Source organism: Geotrypetes seraphini, chromosome 12 (assembly GCF_902459505.1).
Source record: "Geotrypetes seraphini chromosome 12, aGeoSer1.1, whole genome shotgun sequence".
Lineage (NCBI taxonomy): Eukaryota > Metazoa > Chordata > Amphibia > Gymnophiona > Dermophiidae > Geotrypetes > Geotrypetes seraphini.
In genome coordinates this window covers 90,896,021-90,914,681 of record NC_047095.1, presented here as the reverse complement: position 1 = coordinate 90,914,681, position 18,661 = coordinate 90,896,021, and the positions used below count along the sequence as shown (strand labels likewise).

Sequence of the window (18,661 nt, the reverse complement as noted above, 5' to 3'; positions counted from 1 at the left end):
CTTCTGCCCAATGTGCGGTGGCGGCCAAAAAAGCAAATAGGATGCTAGGAATTATTTAAAAAGGGATGGTTAACAAGACTAAGAATGTTATAATGCCCCTGTATTTCCATGGTGTGACCTCATCTGGAGTATTGTGTTCAATTCTGGTCTCCTTATCTCAAGAAAGATATAGTGGTGCTAGAAAAGGTTCAAAGAAGAGCGACCAAGATGGTAAAGGGGATGGAACTCCTCTCGTATGAGGAAAGACTAAAACGGTTAGGGCTCTTTAGCTTGGAAAAGAGATGGCTGAGGGGAGATGATTGAAGTCTACAGAATCCTGAGTGGAGTAGAATGGGTACAAGTGGATCGATTTTTCACTCCATTAAAAATTACAAAGACTAGGGGACACCTGATGAAGTTACAGGGAAATACTTTTAAAACCAATTGGAGGAAATTTTTTTTCACTCAGAGAATAGTTAAGCTCTGGACCGTATGGTAAGAGGATGTGGTAAGAGCGAATAGCGTAGCTGATTTTAAGAAAGGTTTGGACAATTTCCTGGAGGAAAAATCCAGTCTGTTTTTAAGAAAGACACTTGCCCTGTATTGGTAGCACGGAATATTGCTACACCTTGGGTTTTGGCCAGGTACCTAGTGACCTGGATTGGCCACCATGAGAATGGGCTACTGGGCTTGATGGACCATTGGTCTGGTCCAGTAAGGCTATTCTTATGTTATGTTCAGTTTTGTATCAATGTCCTGTTTTTAGGTAATTGCAAGTACAACTGTTTTGTTTAAGAAAATCTTCAGCTGAAGCAGAGATGTAAAAGAAAAAAAAATCCTTCTAGCAAAATAGATATGACATGCCGAGTTAAACTAGTTATTCTGTAATGGAAGTTCCCAGATGCCATTACAGAATAAGCTCTTACCACGAAACATTGGGACACGTAAAATGAGGCACCCATTTACAGAAATTCCCCATTAGTGTTAAAAATACATGTTTACTTTCAGCTTGATTAAAAGATCAGGTCAAAGAGTGTTTTAAACTGCTTGTGTACAATTCTGTTACATTCATAGTTTTACCCCTGTTCTGCACTTTCAAAAATAGAAGGCACAAATATTGTGGGCAGTTTTGTACCCATGCAAATATTTGAATTTCCTAAGAGAATCTGGCCAAGTGATTATCTTTGAAAATTCATTGTAATTTTATACATGTAGGAAAGGACCTGCACTTGTTACTTACATACTGAAAATTGCCTCCAAAATGTGTAATTTATGTTCTTCAAGGACAAACAAGATGACAAGCTCTCACAGTTGGGTAATGTCATCCAATAGAGCTGCACAGATGAGCTTCTCCAACTTATTAAAACTTTATTGAAGCCTATGATAGTATGAACAGGTATCAGGCATGGACCGTCTACAGATGTAGCCATGCCACAGTACAACATAACTCTTTATTGGGTTGTGCATCTGTTATATACACAGGCCTGTTTCCATCACAGGTTTGGAAACTCAGGAATAAACATAATCCTCTCGCTACTGTTAGCCAGCATGGACATAGAAAACTTAACTTAAAGGTCATCATTTAGCAGAAAAGGAAGAGCCTGGTTTATATTAAGCATGAGGTCAGCAATTCATAATGATCAGCTAAGAACTTTCTTACCTTGGCCACTTTTCTGGTTCTTTGTTCTTAACTTGTGGAGGTCTACTAAAGGGCTGTTCCTTCTTGCTGTATCCTCTGTCTTGTTCATGTTCTGGGCCTTTATTTCCCTCTACTAGGTAGAGGCTAGGTAGCATTTAACTAGAATTCTGTTATGTGGCCTGTGAGGGAGTGTTCTTAAGAGGAACCAGGTTTATTTCACACACACCATCACAAAACATTTAAGAACACCTTTGATCCAGTCTCAGAAACTTATGTTTCAAAATTATGTGAAAAATTGAAAAAATGCAGTTGTAAATTGGACCCAATTCCTTCTTATCTTTTCGGGGATAATTCCTTTATAAGCTATTATATGGCTGACTTCACTATTAAATCATTTTCTTGAAAATGGTTACTTTTCGTTGAGTATGGGGAACATAACTTTGACATCATTATTGAAAAGTGCCGATCTGGACCCTACAGTTCCCTCTCATTATCGTCCGATCGCAAATATACCCCTTTTGACAAAAATGATGGAGTCAATTATTTCTAGCCAACTTTCCAGCTACTTGGAGAAATTTTCTATTTTGTTACCATTTCAACATGGGTTTAGACCAAACTTTAGTACCGAGACTCTCCTATTATCTTTAATTTCAAAGATTCAAAATTTACAGATACAAAATAAATGTGCGGTACTGTTGCAATTTGATCTGTCGGCTTCGTATGTTATCAGATATTGGTTTAAACCAAGTTGTATTGAATTGGTTTAGTAAATTCCTCTCATTGTGATCTTAGGAGGTATATTTGGAGGGTGAGACTTCCTCCTCTTGGAAATCTAGCTGTGGGGTGCCACAGGGCTCTCTGCTGTCACCAATCTTGTTTAATATGACTTCTCTGAAAAATTTTTGCCTTTCATCAGCAGGGACTATATTTACCTATGCAGATGATATTTTCATTTTATTAGAAGTTGATCCTAAACTAAACTAAACCAAACCTTGGGTTTATATACCGCATCATCTACACAACGTGGAGATCGGCACGGTTTACAGGAATTGGGAAAGAACGGAACTCAATGGAATTATAGAAAAAGTATGAAGAGAGGTTAGAGGGCTTAGTATATCAGAGAGGGAAAGAAAAATTACATTTTAGAGAACAGCCAAGTTTTCAGATGCTTACAGAATAGTTGAAGGGAGCTCAAGTTACGAAGTGGGGAGCTAAGATTATTCCAGAGCTCCGTGATTTTGAAGGGGAGGGAAGACCCTAGTTTACCAACATGGGATATGCCTTTTAAAGAGGGGAAGAATAATTTTAGTTTTTGGGCGGATCTAGTTGAATTTGGATTTGAGGAATTCCAGGATAATGGAATAAAAGGAGGGAGGATGCCATGTAGGATCTTGAAGGTTAAGCAGGCACATTTAAAGTGGACCCTGGAGATTACAGGAAGCCAGTGGAGCTTGGACAGGAGAGGTGAGACATGGTCAAATTTACTTTTTGAGAAGATAAGCTTAGCAGCGGTATTCTGGATTAGTTGGAGTCTGTGGAGGCTTTTCTTTGTTAGGCTTAAGTAGATAGAATTGCAATAGTCCAATCTGGAAAGGATGGTAGATTGGACGAGGACGGCGAAGTGTTTTTGATGGAAGCAGGACCTTACTTTCCTCAGCATGTGAAGGCTGAAAAAGCATTTTTTTATCAAGGAGTTGAGGTGGTCATTGAAGGATAGTGAAGAATCAATGGTGATGCCCAGAACTTTGTTACAGAATTCCAACTGTAGTGAGGAGCCTGAGGACAATGGGATGGAGGTGGGTAGTTGGTCTAATTTAGGGCCGAGCCAGAGTAGTTTCGTTTTGGACTCATTCAGTTTCATTTGAACAGTGAGGGCCCAAGATTGGAGGTTCGATATGCATGAGGAGATGTTCGCTGCGATTAGTGAGGTTCGAGTCGGTCTCGAGGAGGACCAGGATGTCATCGGCATAGGTGTAAAGTGTTTTTAGGGGGGATAGATGGAGGAGTTTCAGGGAAGACATATAAATGTTGAAAAGAATAGGAGATAGGGGGGAACCTTGCAGGACTCCACATGTCGGTTTCCATGGGGAGGATAAGGTGCCATTCTTGGTGACGGTGTAAGAACGAGAATGTAAGAAGTTCGAGAACCAATCAAGGACTGTGGAGCTAATGCCTATCTCGGAGAGTTGGAAGATTAGAATGTCATGATGGACGACGTCGAAGGCTGCAGAAAGGTCGAATTGAAGGAGAACAGCACATTTATTATGAGAATGAAGTTGTTGAACCTTAGAGATTAGTGAGGCCAAAAGTGATTCAGTGCTGAAAGTTGGGTCTGAAGCCGTATTGATAGGGTAGGAGAATAGAGAATCTATCCAGGTAGGATGAGAGTTGGGAGGATACGATAGACTCTAGCAATTTGGTTAGGAGAGGAATATTTGCTATTGGGCGATAGTTGGATGGAGTGGAGGGATCCAGGTCAGCTTTTTTCAGTAGGGGGGTCAACGCAATATGTCCCATTTCTGGGGAGAAAAGGCCCGATGATAGGGCAGAGTTTATAAGTTTGGTAAGAGATGAGATGGCCTGTGCGGGAATTTTCTCAAATAGGTAGGATGGAAATGGGTCCAAGGTACATTTGCAGGATTTCAGTTTCAGGCAGAGTTTAAGGACCTGCTGTTCTGAAACTTGCTCAAAGGCAGTCCAGGATCTGTTTACTGGGATAGGGTTGGAGACATTTGGGGTAGGGTTGGGAATGGCGGACACCAGAGAGTTGAAGGAGACTGCAGGCGGGAAGGAGCTTCTTAAGGTGGTGACCTTACCGTTGAAGAAGTTTGCTAGGACGTCAGCTGATGGGGAAGAGGGGAGCATGGAGGAGTCGTTTTTAAAAGTTAAGGAGCGCCAGATGTTGAACAGCGCACTATTCTGGTTGTTTGATCTGGTGATCTTGTCACTGTAGAAGTTTTTCCTTGCTTTTTTGAGTATAGTATTGTAGAGCTTAATGTTGACCCTCCAGGTCTGTTTATCTGTAGGAGATTTAGATTTTTTCCAGATGCGTTCCAGAGATCGACATTTCTGTTTCAGTTCTCTGTGAAATGGAAGATACCAGGGTGCCTTGCGGGAGTAGGAGATGGTTTTAGTGGAAAGTGGGGCGAGAGAGTGGTAGGTGGACTCAGAGAGGGTAATCCAGTTGTTCCAGTTGGTTACTGAATCTACAGGCTTAGGCATGGAGGAGAATTGGTTGAGAAATTTGGTCCAGAACTGATCGCTTGAGATTTTTTTGCGGAGAGTAATAGGATTAGAGGTATGGGGTGAAATCCCAAGGTGCGACATGAAGATGGGGAGACTGAAAGCTCCTAGGAAGTGGTCGGACCAGTGGACGTGATCCCAGCGGGTGTCGTCGGTTGAAGTTTTGTAAGCAGTAAGATCAAGGAAACTAATGAAGTCTAGTGTGTGACCTTTTTCATGGGTTGGAGAGGATGCAGGGAGGGGGAAGCCTAGAGAGGTGAGGAAGTTATTAAATTCGGAAGCATCTTTGCTGGTGGTGTCGTCAAGGTGGAGATTGATATCACCAATGATCAGTAGTCTTTGAAACTTAAGGAACGCGTTAGTAATGGTCTCGAGGACGAGTTTGGAGGAGTTTCTCCAAGGGGTGGGTGGCCGATATAATAATAAGATACCCAGTGGGTATGGATGGAGTTCATCGTTGACTGAGGCAAGCATATATTCTAGTGAGGAGTGGCTACCCTTTTTGAGGAGCTGGACATCAAAGAAAGATTTGTAGAGGAGTGCCAGGTCGCCTCCTTTTCGGTTTGTTCTAGGTGAGAAGAGGCCTTGGTAGCAATGGGGGCATAGTTCGTTTTGTGTAAATAGATCGTCTTTAGTGATCTAGGACTCCGTGATGCAGAGGAATCCAGGGTCAAAGTCTACGAGAAGGTCCTTCAAAATTTGAATCTTGTTGCAAATGGATCTGGCGTTGCAGTAAAGTGTCGGGACTGGGGTGAGAGAGTCAGAGGCGTGATTGGGAAGATTGGCGGGGGGCACAGGTTTTAAAGAGGCGTGGTTGACTTTGCGGGGGTTTTTTGTGAAAGGGTGACTTCTGGTGCGCATCACCGTGGGGATTATGAGACCAGGGCAGAAGTTACTGACATTTGAGGAGTCTAGTAGATTGGGGGAGGGAGGTTTCAAGCAGAGGGTGGTCTTAAGAGATGAGCAAAGAAGGAAAAGAAGGAGCCACAAGGGAAGCTTCATGGTGAGTCTTGGGGAGCCTTTGGGGCTGGGAGGCAGGACTTGTTTGGATTGTGTGTGTGAATAGCAGAGGAAAGGCTTAGCGTCAGTTTAGGGAGAGGTCTAGGTACTTGTTTAATGTCTGAGGTATGGATTGAACAGGAGGACGGCACGGTAACTAGTAGAGGTTAATAAAACAAGAGCGGGTGAGAAATGGGTGTTTTTTGGGGTTTTTTTTTTTTAACGTTAACAGGGGGAACTGAGCATTAAGCCCAAGTCTTAGTAATGAATACAATTTAGCGTCTAAAACAGTATTCAAGCGGAACTTAAGCAGGGAGAAACTTACAATTTTCCATGTAGAGCCTTGAACAGGGGGAACATGAAGTCTTAGAGATTAAGGCTGCACAGTCAGGAAACCTAGGCAGGGACTTAGATGGGCTAGAGGGGAGCAGGGTACCAGAGAGTGAGTTCAGGTGAGATCCTAGGAAAGGGTACAGTTAGCATCTAACAATTTCCATGTAAGGATACAAGCAAGGTCCTGGCATTGAATACAATTAACAACTGACAAATTTAAAGCTAACAATTTAGTGTCTAACAAATTTCCAGTTGGGAGAAGGGCAAGAGAAACTTAGGCAGGGAAGGAGGAACAAGATGGAGGAGAGCTTCCTTCTTCTTTAGCCTTGTGGGGAGAACAGGGGGGAGAGGTGGCCCTCAAAGGGCTGGAGAGAAGTCGGAAGCAGTAGTGGGCAGATCAGCTCGGATCGATCGTACAACCGTCAGGAAGCTTTCGGCGTCCCACAATGGGCGGGAGGGAAGCAGCTCAGAAAGGAGCAGCGGCAGGGTCGGTTCCACCTGCACGGGCAGAGGAAGGAGGAACAAGATGGAGGATAGCTTCCTCCTTCCTCTGCCTTGTGGAGTCGCTGGGGGGAGAGAATCTTTTGGCGGCCCTCAAGGGCTGAAGAGAAGATAAAAAACGCTGTGGTGGGCAAATCAGCCCGAATCGATCCTGCACAGGCAGGAGGGTTTTCAGCGGCCACACAATGGGCTGAAGATGTGGACGCTCTGTAGAATCCCTCAATGGCCCTCGAGGGGCTGAAGAAGAGAGTCAGACGCAGCGGTGGGCGGAATCAATACAAATCTATCCTGCAGCCGTCAGGAGGCTTTCGGCGTCCCACAATGGACAGGAGGGAAGCGGCTCAGAAAGGAGCAGCGGCAGGGTCGGTCCCACCTGCACGGGCGGAGGAAGGAGGAACAAGATGGAGGATAGCTTCCTCCTTTCTCTGCCTTGTGGAGTCGCTGGGGGGAGAGAATCTTACGACGGCCCTCAAGGGCTGAAGAGAAGATAAAAAACGCTGTGGTGGGCAAATCAGCCTGAATCAATCCTGCACAGGCAGGAGGGCTTTCTACGGCCACACAACATAGCTCCCAACGAATTTATATCCCAGTGGAGATCCATAAGTGAAACCATTCTAAATGAGCTAGCCCCAGAAAAACTAAAATTCAAAATATGCAGACCTTCTGATAAATGGTTCGACGCCGAACTTCTCCTATCTAAAAAGCTCTGCAGACAACTAGAAAGAGTCTGAAAAAAAACAAGAGTTTAGAACACACTAAAACTGCATGGAGATACCAAATTAATCAATACAAAACCAAACTCAAGGAAAAACGAAAAGCCTACTACTCCAAAATGATAGGCAAAAAAACCCCAGACACAAAAAAGCTATTTAATCTAGTAAAGAACCTCACAGATACCAAACCTTACCTCTCCACCTAAGGTATCCACCCACCAACAGCCATCCACCTAGCAGACCATTTCAAAAACAAGATCACCAATATCAGATCTACATTCATCAACACACACACCCATCTAGAAAAGATAACAACAAACCCATCAACTAGCGAAGCCATCGTAGCAGACAGAAGCTGGTCTGATTTCCCAATTCTAGTCTGGTCGGATATGAACCGACTCTACAATAAATACAGCCATGCTTCCAGTGACCTAAATAATTGCCCCACCTACATATTATCAAACGCCTCCACTACATTCAAAACCAACTTCATGCTATGGATTCAAACCACATTGACAGAAGGCCAATTCCCACAGGACCTAGGAGAGATCTTAATCACTCCAATCATAAAGGATCACAAAGGCCCAATAGATAGCCCCTCCAACTACAGACCTATCGCTTCAATACCATTGTACGTTAAAATAATAGAAGGCCTAGTGGCACAATACCTCACCGAATATCTAGAAAAACATAACCTATTCCACCCCTCACAATCAGGATTCCGAACTAACCATAGTACAGAAACACTACTTGTCACATTACTAGATACAGCCCGACAACACATCAGTAAAGGAAAAAAAATGATATTAATACAATTAGACCTCTCCGCAGCATTTGACCTAGTTGACCACACCTTATTACTACAAATTCTAGACGCCATAGGAATCTCAGGCAAGGTCTACAAAATGGTTTCAGGGGTTCCTCAAATCTAGAACCTACAGGGTAAAATACAATGATATCAAATCAGAACCATGGACAAATCCCTGCGGAGTTCCACAAGGATCACCTCTCTCACCTACGCTCTTCAACCTCTTTATCTCCTCCCTAGGAGCCACTTTAGATACCCTAGATGTCACATCTTTCAGCTATGCTGATGACATCACCATAATCCTCCCCTTCGACCCATCAGAGACCACCACCACAACAAAGCTAGAAACAACCTTAGACACAGTAGAAAAATGGATGATGGATCACAAACTAAAACTAAATTCTGAAAAAACAAAATTCCTTTTACTCGAAAAAGCCCAAACTCTTACCATCACTGAACTGAAAATCAAAAATACCAAATACCCAATACAACCCGAACTAAAACTCCTAGGAGTTACGATAGACAGATGTTGCACAATGCAGCCCCAGATCAACAAAACAACCCAGAAAGCTTTTCTAACCATGAGAAATCTCCGTAAAATCAGAAAATTCTTTGACCAAGCACAATTTAGACTAATCGTCCAATCCCTAGTCTTAGGTCTGCTGGATTATTGCAACTCCCTATATCTTCCTTGTCCAGCCACTATGATAAAACAACTCCAGACCATACAAAACACCGTCCTCAGATTGATCTACTCACTCAAAAAATATGATCACATAACAACTGCCTTCTTAGACTCTCACTGGCTACCCATACAAGCACGAATCCAATTCAAATTCCACTGCCTGATATTCAAAGCATTACACGGCTCTTCCCCCTCCTATCTAAACAACCGCTTAAACCAAATCTCCACTCAAGACACAGAAGAACCTCGAACCCTTTCGCCTTCCCCCCACTCAAAGGCACACAACGCAAGAAAATGTTTGACAACCTTCTGGCAACACAAGCAGCAAAAATCAACCATTCCATCTCCAATCTTATGACAATATCAGACAACTTCAAAACATTCAGAAAAGAAATCAAAACCCTGCTTTTCAAAAAATTCATCCAAATATCTTAACCCCTCCTCTTTTACCTCCAGAAGATTCACCTACCTTCAGATAACCTTCCCCCAAATTACCCACCTTAACACCTTCCAATTAAACAAATACCATAAATAGATTGTAACCTACCCTCTCTAACTGCATTCCATATGTATTTTTCATACAGTTCTTCACTGTCAGTTTAATTTCCATCCTATAAGTTCACATAGAATTTTTCTTTTTTCAACCATCTTTATTTTCTCTTCTTTATTAATTTCCAGGTACTTTAGTTAGATTGTGAGCCTTCGGGACAGTAAGGGAATTTTTAAAGTACCTTCTTACTTCTCATTTATAATCTTAATGTATACTTTCTTCAAACCGCTTAGAACCTAACGGATGTAGCGGTATATAAGAAATAAATTACATTACATTACACAATGGGCTGAAGAGGTGGACGCTCGAGGGGCTAAAGAAGAGAGTCAGACGCAGCGGTGGGCGGAATCAGCCCGAATCTATCCTGCAGCCGTCAGGAGGCTTTCGGCGTCCCACAATGATCCTGATCTTAACAACCTGATCCCTAGTACAGACTGCTGCATTTCTAAACTTCAACTGTGTGCTTTGTGTATTCAAATGAAACTGAACGCTGCCAAAACCAAATTGCTTTGGATTGGGCCAAGATTAGAAAACCTCCCTTCCTCTGTCACATTGAAAACAGGTATCTCATTACATATAGATTTTTCATCTACAGTCCTGGGTGTCATCTTGGACTCATCACTTACATAGATTCCTTGACAAAAAAGTGTTTTTTTTAGTCTGCGCATGTTGAGGAAGGTCAGATTACTATTCCATCAAGAACATTTCTCAGTGTTGGTACAATCCACTGTGCTTTCTCAACTAGATTATTGTAACTCAGTTTATCTGGGCATAAGCAGAGCAGTCTAAAACGACTTCAGTTAAAACAGAATACTACAGCTAAGCTCATTATTGGGAATCAAAAGTATGATCATATTTCCCCTTTGTTGATAAAGCTTCACTAGTTCCCAGTTCGCTTTAGGATCCAGTTTAAGTGTTGTCACCTGCCGGGGTCTTGGTAAAGTTAAGAAGACCTCCGGTAGAGGGTAGCACACTCCTGACGTGGCTCCCAAAGGGGGAGACCTCACTGGTGTCTCACTATCTGGGCTTTGCTAAAAATAAAGCACCGTGAGTCAAGTGGAACAAAATAATGTGAAAAGTTTAATTAGTCACTTAACACATAAATCATATCAGCTATTATTATAGTCCAAGTTTCCTTTCTTCCCAAACAAGGGCAAACAGAAAGAAAACAGAAAACAAAAAGACTTTTAACTTTCACCCCAGTCCAGTGAAAGCACAGCAAGCTTTCTATCAGGTATAATTCCAGTCCAGGTTTTAGGGCTTGCTCTACCTGATCACACAGTCTCTGAAAAAACACAGCACAATTAGTCTCTTAAGCAATTATCCAGCCTTGAGCTGGAGTCCTGGGCTTACTAATCAACACAGTCCAGTTTCTTCACCAGGTATTTACAGTCTTGCATATAAAGTAAACTTTAAGCAAAAACAAAAGACAAAAACTGAAGCCTTACTGCAGGCTACTAAATTTCCAGCCCTGATTAGCTCACAGTCCTTTGGGCTTCTCTTGAGCTCCTGCACAGCTGCAATGTAGCAATCCAATCAAGCTGGTGCAGCACTGCTCTAAGCTTGTTTTTACAGCACAAACAATCAAAACAGTTCTGCCAAAAACTCCTCTCCACTATTATTCGTGTACAGCCTTGTACCTGTAGTGTTTAGTGGAAAGTTGCCAAGCCCACATCCATGGCTTCTTCCATAACGGTCTCCAGCATACACCCTTCATCCAGGTCCATGCTTTCTGGTGTATCCAGCTGCTCTGCTGGTTCCTGAGGCATTGGAGCCTCACACTCCATTGGCTCTGGAGTGAGGTCTGGCCTTCTCCTGGCCCGGAGAACTCTCTCTCCCAGACTCTCTTGGGCAGCCTCCTTTAATGCTCTGGAGAGCTGCTTAACAGGCTTAGGGCCACGCCCTACACTGGGTGATTGTGTGCCTAGCTTGTGTGTTCTTGGGCTCCCCCTCAGGCTACAGGGTAGAATATCACTGGGAGCTTGATTAAACCCCTTAGTGTGACTGGAAGCTTTTCTGGGCCGGGCAGTTAACCTATACTCAGGGCACTGCTCTAGGATAGAAGACTCAGGATAGGCAGCTAGGCTTTCAGGATCTTCTTCCTGATCCTTCTCAGTGAGAGTCTGGTCTCGAGTAAGAGACTGAGACCGGGGTTTCACTTTGACATGACCGTCTCGGGGAGCGGAAATGTCACATACCCCCTCACTTAAAGGCTGCCTAGTCTGAGGCTTCTGCTTCTGCTGGGGTGTCTCGTACATTCTAGACAGGACGTCCACATTGGCGTTAAGCTTCCCAGGCCTATGCACTACCCTGAATCTAAACGTTTGCAGGGCTAAATACCAGCGTGTTAACCTGGCATTGTTATTGCGCATAGTATGGAGCCACTTCAGCGCAGCATGGTCAGTGACCAGCGTGAACTCGCGTTCCTCTAGATAATGCCCCAGAGTTTCCATAGCCCACTTGGCCGCAAGGCACTCTAGTTCTACAGTTGCGTAATTTTTCTCATTCGGATGTAACTTCCGACTGAGATATAACAACGGGTGTTCAATCCCCTCAATCTCCTGGCTAAGAACAGCACCCACACCACTACCAGAGGCGTCTGTTTGGAGAATTAATGGTTTCTTAAAATCTATGGCTGCCAATACCGGGTGGGCGCATAGACTTTTTCTGAGATCCTCCAGGGCCTCCCTACCTCTGGGTTCCCATTGTAACCTATCGGCTCTCTCCTTCTTCAACATGTCAGTGAGCGGGCTGGCTCGGGAAGCAAAGGATGGGATGAACCTCCTATAGTACCCGATTAATCCTAAGAAAGCCCTCAACTGTTTCTTGGAGACAGGTTGTGGGTAGGTCCTGATGCATTGGACTTTGTCCACCAAGGGTCTTATCTGTCCCTGCCCCACAACATAACCTAGGTACCTCACCTCCTTCTGTCCCAAGAAGCATTTCTTTGGGTTAATGGTAAACCCGGCCTTTCTTAATGCCCTCAGTACCGCTGCTACCTGCACCAAGTGTTCCTGCCACGACGGAGAATATATTACAATGTCATCTAGATACGCTTCGGCGTAGTCGTGGTGTTCGCGTAGGACTTCGTTAATTCCGCGTTGGCAACTAGCCGCCGCGCCATGAAGTCCAAATGGCATTCTAGTGAATTGGTATAAACCCTTGGGGGTACTAAAAGCGGTCTTGGGCTTGGCGGTCTCAGTGAGCGGGATCTGCCAGTAACCTTTCGTGAGGTCCAGTGTCGTGAGAAATTGAGCCTGGCCCAGACGATCTAAGAGCTCGTCCACCCTAGGCATCGGGAAAGCGTCAAACTTGGACACTTCATTCAGTTGGCGGAAATCAATACAAAAGCGGGGGGTGCCGTCCGCTTTGGGCACTATTACTATGGGGCTACACCACGGGCTAGTGGAGGGCTCTATCACCCCTAGGCTTATCATTTCCTCCACTAGCTGTTGGACTAGTCTCCTTTTCCCTTCTGACAGCCGATAAGGCTTGACCCTTACCACTTTACCCGGGTCTGTTACTATATCGTGGGTCACCACTTGTGTGTGTCCAGGGGTCACGGAGAATACATCCCCAAAGCTATCTACTAGTTCCCTCATTTGTTGTTCCTGTCCAGGGTCTAATTCAGGTCCTAAATTGACCTCCTCTTTTTGGTCTAACTCCGTCACCTGGGGTCCAAATTCATCCTCCTGGCTTTCTTGCGCGAGTAAGGCCAATACTTCCCGATCCCTCCAAGGTTTTAACAGGTTAATATGGTAGGTTTGTTTTCTCCCTTTATCATCCTTAACCCTATAATCCACCTCATTTAGGCGTTCGATGACGGTGGCCGGTCCCTTCCACTGGGCTAAGAATTTATGCGGATCAGAGGGAATAAGGACCAACACCCGTTCGCCCACTTGTAACTGTCTGTTTTTAGTCTTCCGGTCATAATATACCTTCTGCTTCCGTTGACTCCACTCCAGATTCTCTTTGCCTATCTTGGCCACCCGTGCTAATCTGTTCCTCAAATGGGTCAGGTACGATACTATGTCCTCATCCCTTTCCGTAGTAGTGCCCCATCCTTCCTTTATCATGTCTAGTATCCCCCTTGGACGCCTCCCAAAGAGCATCTCAAAGGGGCTTACCCCTAAGGAGTCCTGGATTCTCTCCCTAGCTGCAAATAATACAAGGGGTATAAACAAGTCCCAATCCCTCATGTCCCCTTTCAGTACTTTCTTGAGCATTTGCTTTAGCGTTTGATTGAAGCGCTCTACTACCCCATTTGCCTGTGGGTGATAGGCCGAGGTTCTAATGTGCCTAATCTTGAACCCTTGCCAAAACTTCTCCATGTCTTTGGACATAAAATTACTCCCTTGGTCTGTCAGGACCTCACGAGGAAATCCCATAGTACAGAATATTCCCATCAGTTCCTTCATGATAGCCGTAGATGTCGTTTTTCGCAAGGGGAATGCCCACGGAAAGCGGGTAGCTATGTCCATTACTACCAATATATAGCTGAAACCCCGGGGCGTCCGCTCTAATGGGCCTACTATGTCCATAGCCAATCTTGACAAAGGTTCCTCGATTCTGGGTAAGGGAATGAGAGGAACCTTAGGGGGTTTGTTTAGGGATAACCTCTGACATTCGGGACAGGATTTACAGAAATTAATGACATCTTGTATAACCCCTGGCCAAAAGAATCTCTGGGCTACCTGTCTTTGGGTCCCCTCGGCTCCCTTATGAGCCGCTAAGGGGTGATCATGCGCCGCTTGCATAACCATTTTACGGAACCCTAGAGGTACCATGAGTTGCTCCCCTTTACCCCCAGAGCCTTCTCTCGGGCCTTCCCTATATAACAGGCCCTTCTTTATTCTAAAGGTAGTTACTCCTTTTTGAGGGCCCGAGGCTTGCTGCCAAGCTTCTTGCAATGAGCGGTCGGCCCTCTGCTCCATGGCAAAGGTCGGGAAGGTTTCCCTCACTTCCTTAGGCAGCCATGGCACGTCCTTATCTTGGGCTACCTGTTTTTGGGCCTGGCTCCTTTCTTGCTGCTGTCTCCTTCTCTTAGCTCTAGAACTACGAGCTTGTTTTGGGGTATATTTTTGGAAGGCTTCTCCTTTGAAAGGGAAGATTCTTCCTAACTCCCCTTCTGGCTCTTCGGCCAGCGGTCCCTGAGAGCGTGTATTAACCATCCCTTGTCTCTCTTTTAGGTACTCCCCTAGCCCGGCCCAATCTCGCCCTAAGATGAGGTTGAAAGGGGCTTTGGGTACTAAAGCTATAGGGACCCGGTACACCTTACTTCCATGCAGCAGGGTTGTAGGCCTAAGGGAATACCGGGCTTGGTCACCATGGATGCACCGGATGGAAACTGCACGAGTCTCTGTTTTTAACTTCTCATTGGGAAAGAGCTTTCTCCAAAACCCGGTGGCCATCATGGACTGATCGGCACCGGTATCTACTAGGGCCATAGTCTCCTGACCTCCCACCGAAACACATACCATATACCCTCTTTCGGCCCTCATTCCTTGTGAGGCTACATAATCCCTTTTCTCCTGGCAATATCGCAGGGTATGTCCCTGCTTCCCACACTTGAAGCAGCGGAGGCTCGTATCCTGTCCTGTCTTCCTAGGAGTACTGGGTAGCGGTTTCCTCTGGGGGAAATTCTGGGAATCCAGTGACTTGGACCATGGAGGCTGTCCTCTCCCTGTTTCCCCTCTACTGGGCCTATCAGCTTTTCTTTCCTCAAAAGAGTTCTGAGCATCTATGAAGGCTTCGGCTGCCTCCACTACCTCTGGTAAAGTCTGACAGCCTTGCCTGCGGATCCATCCCCTCAACTCTTTGGGGACTGCTTCGAGCACCTGCTCTTTCACAACCTCCGCAAAGAGGGCTCTAGGATCCGACAGGTGAGGCTGTAGCCACCTTTCTGCCAGTTTTGACAGCCTCTGTACCAACGCTTTGGGTCTTTCTTTCGCTAGTAACTGCGTGGCTCTAAACTTCTGTCGGTAGTGCTCACAGGTATATCCTAGGTAATCTAAGATGTGTGTTCTTACTGTGGCATAATTACTAGCTTGCTCAGGACTGAGAGTCTGAAAGGCAGATAGAGTTTCCCCGGCCAGGCAAGGCAACAGACGCACGGCCCACTGATCAGGGGGCCATCCGGCTGCTGTTGCAATACGCTCGAAGGCGTTTAAAAATTCATCAGGCGCGTCCCCAGGAGAAATTTTGCACAAATTCAATGTGTGTAACGGAATTTGTCCTACCATGGGCTGCGCCGGAGGACCCGGCGGATTCGCTGCGCCTGGGTTGGTCACCATAGGGTGCAATGTCTGAGCCCAGACCTTGGTCTGCTCGCCCATGGCCAATAGGATTTCATCATGTTGCCGCTTCGCGGCTTGCTGTCCAGAATGCCACATCTCCTGATTCGCCTTTATCAGGTTCTGTATGTCCTCTGAATGTTGACGTCTTTCTTGCGCCAGCACCGCTAGGAATTGCTGTGGGTCCATCCTCCGACCTGTGTAAAAAGACAAACACAAAAAAGGAAACCCAAGTGCGGTCTCACCAGAGAGAGTAAACTATCCCTCTTCGTTTAACCCCGAGGAGTATCTTAACCGATACCTCTCGTATCCTCGTCAGTCCCCTCCCTAGGTACTCTTTACCTGAGGTACTGACGAGTCTGCGCCTTTGGTAAATAGGCCTCCTTGGCCTCCAGTCGTTCTGGCTGTGCTTGTACGTCCTGTTACTCCTGACTCAGGCACTTCCTTCTGTTCTGGTCCTTCCGGTGGTCCCTCAGAAGTATAGTCGGGCGTGGTTCCGGCAGCGTCGTCCTGCGTCACGGGAACACTCCAAAAGAAAAATTATGAAGCACCAAAAAAAAAAACTGCAAAATTTTCGTTTTGTTTTTTTTTTCTTTATAGGTTCAAACTTGAAACCACCAGTAGAGTGTGCTAAAATCCCACCACTGCCACCATTTTGTCACCTGCCGGGGTCTTGGTAAAGTTAAGAAGACCTCCGGTAGAGGGTAGCACACTCCTGACGTGGCTCCCAAAGGGGGAGACCTCACTGGTGTCTCACTATCTGGGCTTTGCTAAAAATAAAGCACCGTGAGTCAAGTGGAACAAAATAATGTGAAAAGTTTAATTAGTCACTTAACACATAAATCATATCAGCTATTATTATAGTCCAAGTTTCCTTTCTTCCCAAACAAGGGCAAACAGAAAGAAAACAGAAAACAAAAAGACTTTTAACTTTCACCCCAGTCCAGTGAAAGCACAGCAAGCTTTCTATCAGGTATAATTCCAGTCCAGGTTTTAGGGCTTGCTCTACCTGATCACACAGTCTCTGAAAAAACACAGCACAATTAGTCTCTTAAGCAATTATCCAGCCTTGAGCTGGAGTCCTGGGCTTACTAATCAACACAGTCCAGTTTCTTCACCAGGTATTTACAGTCTTGCATATAAAGTAAACTTTAAGCAAAAACAAAAGACAAAAACTGAAGCCTTACTGCAGGCTACTAAATTTCCAGCCCTGATTAGCTCACAGTCCTTTGGGCTTCTCTTGAGCTCCTGCACAGCTGCAATGTAGCAATCCAATCAAGCTGGTGCAGCACTGCTCTAAGCTTGTTTTTACAGCACAAACAATCAAAACAGTTCTGCCAAAAACTCCTCTCCACTATTATTCGTGTACAGCCTTGTACCTGTAGTGTTTAGTGGAAAGTTGCCAAGCCCACATCCATGGCTTCTTCCATAACGGTCTCCAGCATACACCCTTCATCCAGGTCCATGCTTTCTGGTGTATCCAGCTGCTCTGCTGGTTCCTGAGGCATTGGAGCCTCACACTCCATTGGCTCTGGAGTGAGGTCTGGCCTTCTCCTGGCCCGGAGAACTCTCTCTCCCAGACTCTCTTGGGCAGCCTCCTTTAATGCTCTGGAGAGCTGCTTAACAGGCTTAGGGCCACGCCCTACACTGGGTGATTGTGTGCCTAGCTTGTGTGTTCTTGGGCTCCCCCTCAGGCTACAGGGTAGAATATCACTGGGAGCTTGATTAAACCCCTTAGTGTGACTGGAAGCTTTTCTGGGCCGGGCAGTTAACCTATACTCAGGGCACTGCTCTAGGATAGAAGACTCAGGATAGGCAGCTAGGCTTTCAGGATCTTCTTCCTGATCCTTCTCAGTGAGAGTCTGGTCTCGAGTAAGAGACTGAGACCGGGGTTTCACTTTGACATGACCGTCTCGGGGAGCGGAAATGTCACAGTGTGCATGCATAATCTTCAAGTTTCTCTATGTAATATTTGATCCTTTTGTCCCTTTATGTTGGAATACTTTTAGACTTTGCCATTTGAGAAATACATAAAGATATGTTGGCCTTCCCTTCCTATAAAGGAATTAAATCTGCTGGAAAGCTCAGTCGATCTTTTGTTTTCATGTTTGTAGGGATCTGGAATGAACTTCCTGACTCCATTAGGCTTTTAGGCCAGCTGCAATTATTTCATAAATTCCTGAAAACTTTGTTGCTCTCGCAATTTTTAAATGGTTTAACTACAGTCTCAATGAAATGATAATATTATAGTTATTTTTCTTATGCTTTTTTATGTACTTTAGTTTTTAATTAGATCTTACTTCTCCTATGTTTTCTGCTATGTACTCTCGTCTTAATTACATGTGAACCGAGTCAAGCTCCACTGGGAGATGACCTGGTATATAAACCAAAGATTAGATCATTGTATGGGACTTTCTCGATTTTCATTTTTCTGCATAGTCAGTAAGATGTACCTGTCTCTTGCTTTGAATTCATGCTTGTCACTTGTAAACCTTTTTGTTTCTCTTTAGCATCTCTAATTTAGAGTTAGTACACAACTTTAAAGTTGGGTGGGGGGGAGGTTGTCGTCTGCTAAAAACTATTTTATCCTGGGACAAGCAGGCAGCATATTCTCACGTGTGGATGACATCATCCACGATGCCCAGTATTGACAGTGAGAAAGTGTGCTGTCACTTTAAGAATTTTTTAGTCTTGAGACTGCCCATACCATGCATGCGCTGGAGCCTTCCCGCCCGAAGTTGGCTCATGGAGCCATCAGTTTTTTGTCTTCTATGGAGCTGAAAGTACTGTTTTCATGGACTTCTTCCAAGAGTATTGTTTTTCTTCCTTTCCGATTCCTTTTTTGCTGTCCTTACTTCATCATTTCTTTATTATTTTCAATGTTTCCTTTCAGTTTAATTTTCTTTCAATTTCGAGTT

The 18,661-nt window shown here is 44.8% G+C and overlaps 1 protein-coding gene across 4 annotated transcripts in view; it reads left to right on the top strand.

The window, feature by feature from the left end:
- RC3H1 (ring finger and CCCH-type domains 1) overlaps positions 1 to 18,661 on the top strand; it is a 446,950-nt gene that overhangs the window by 223,257 nt on the left and 205,032 nt on the right. The window lies entirely within an intron of this gene.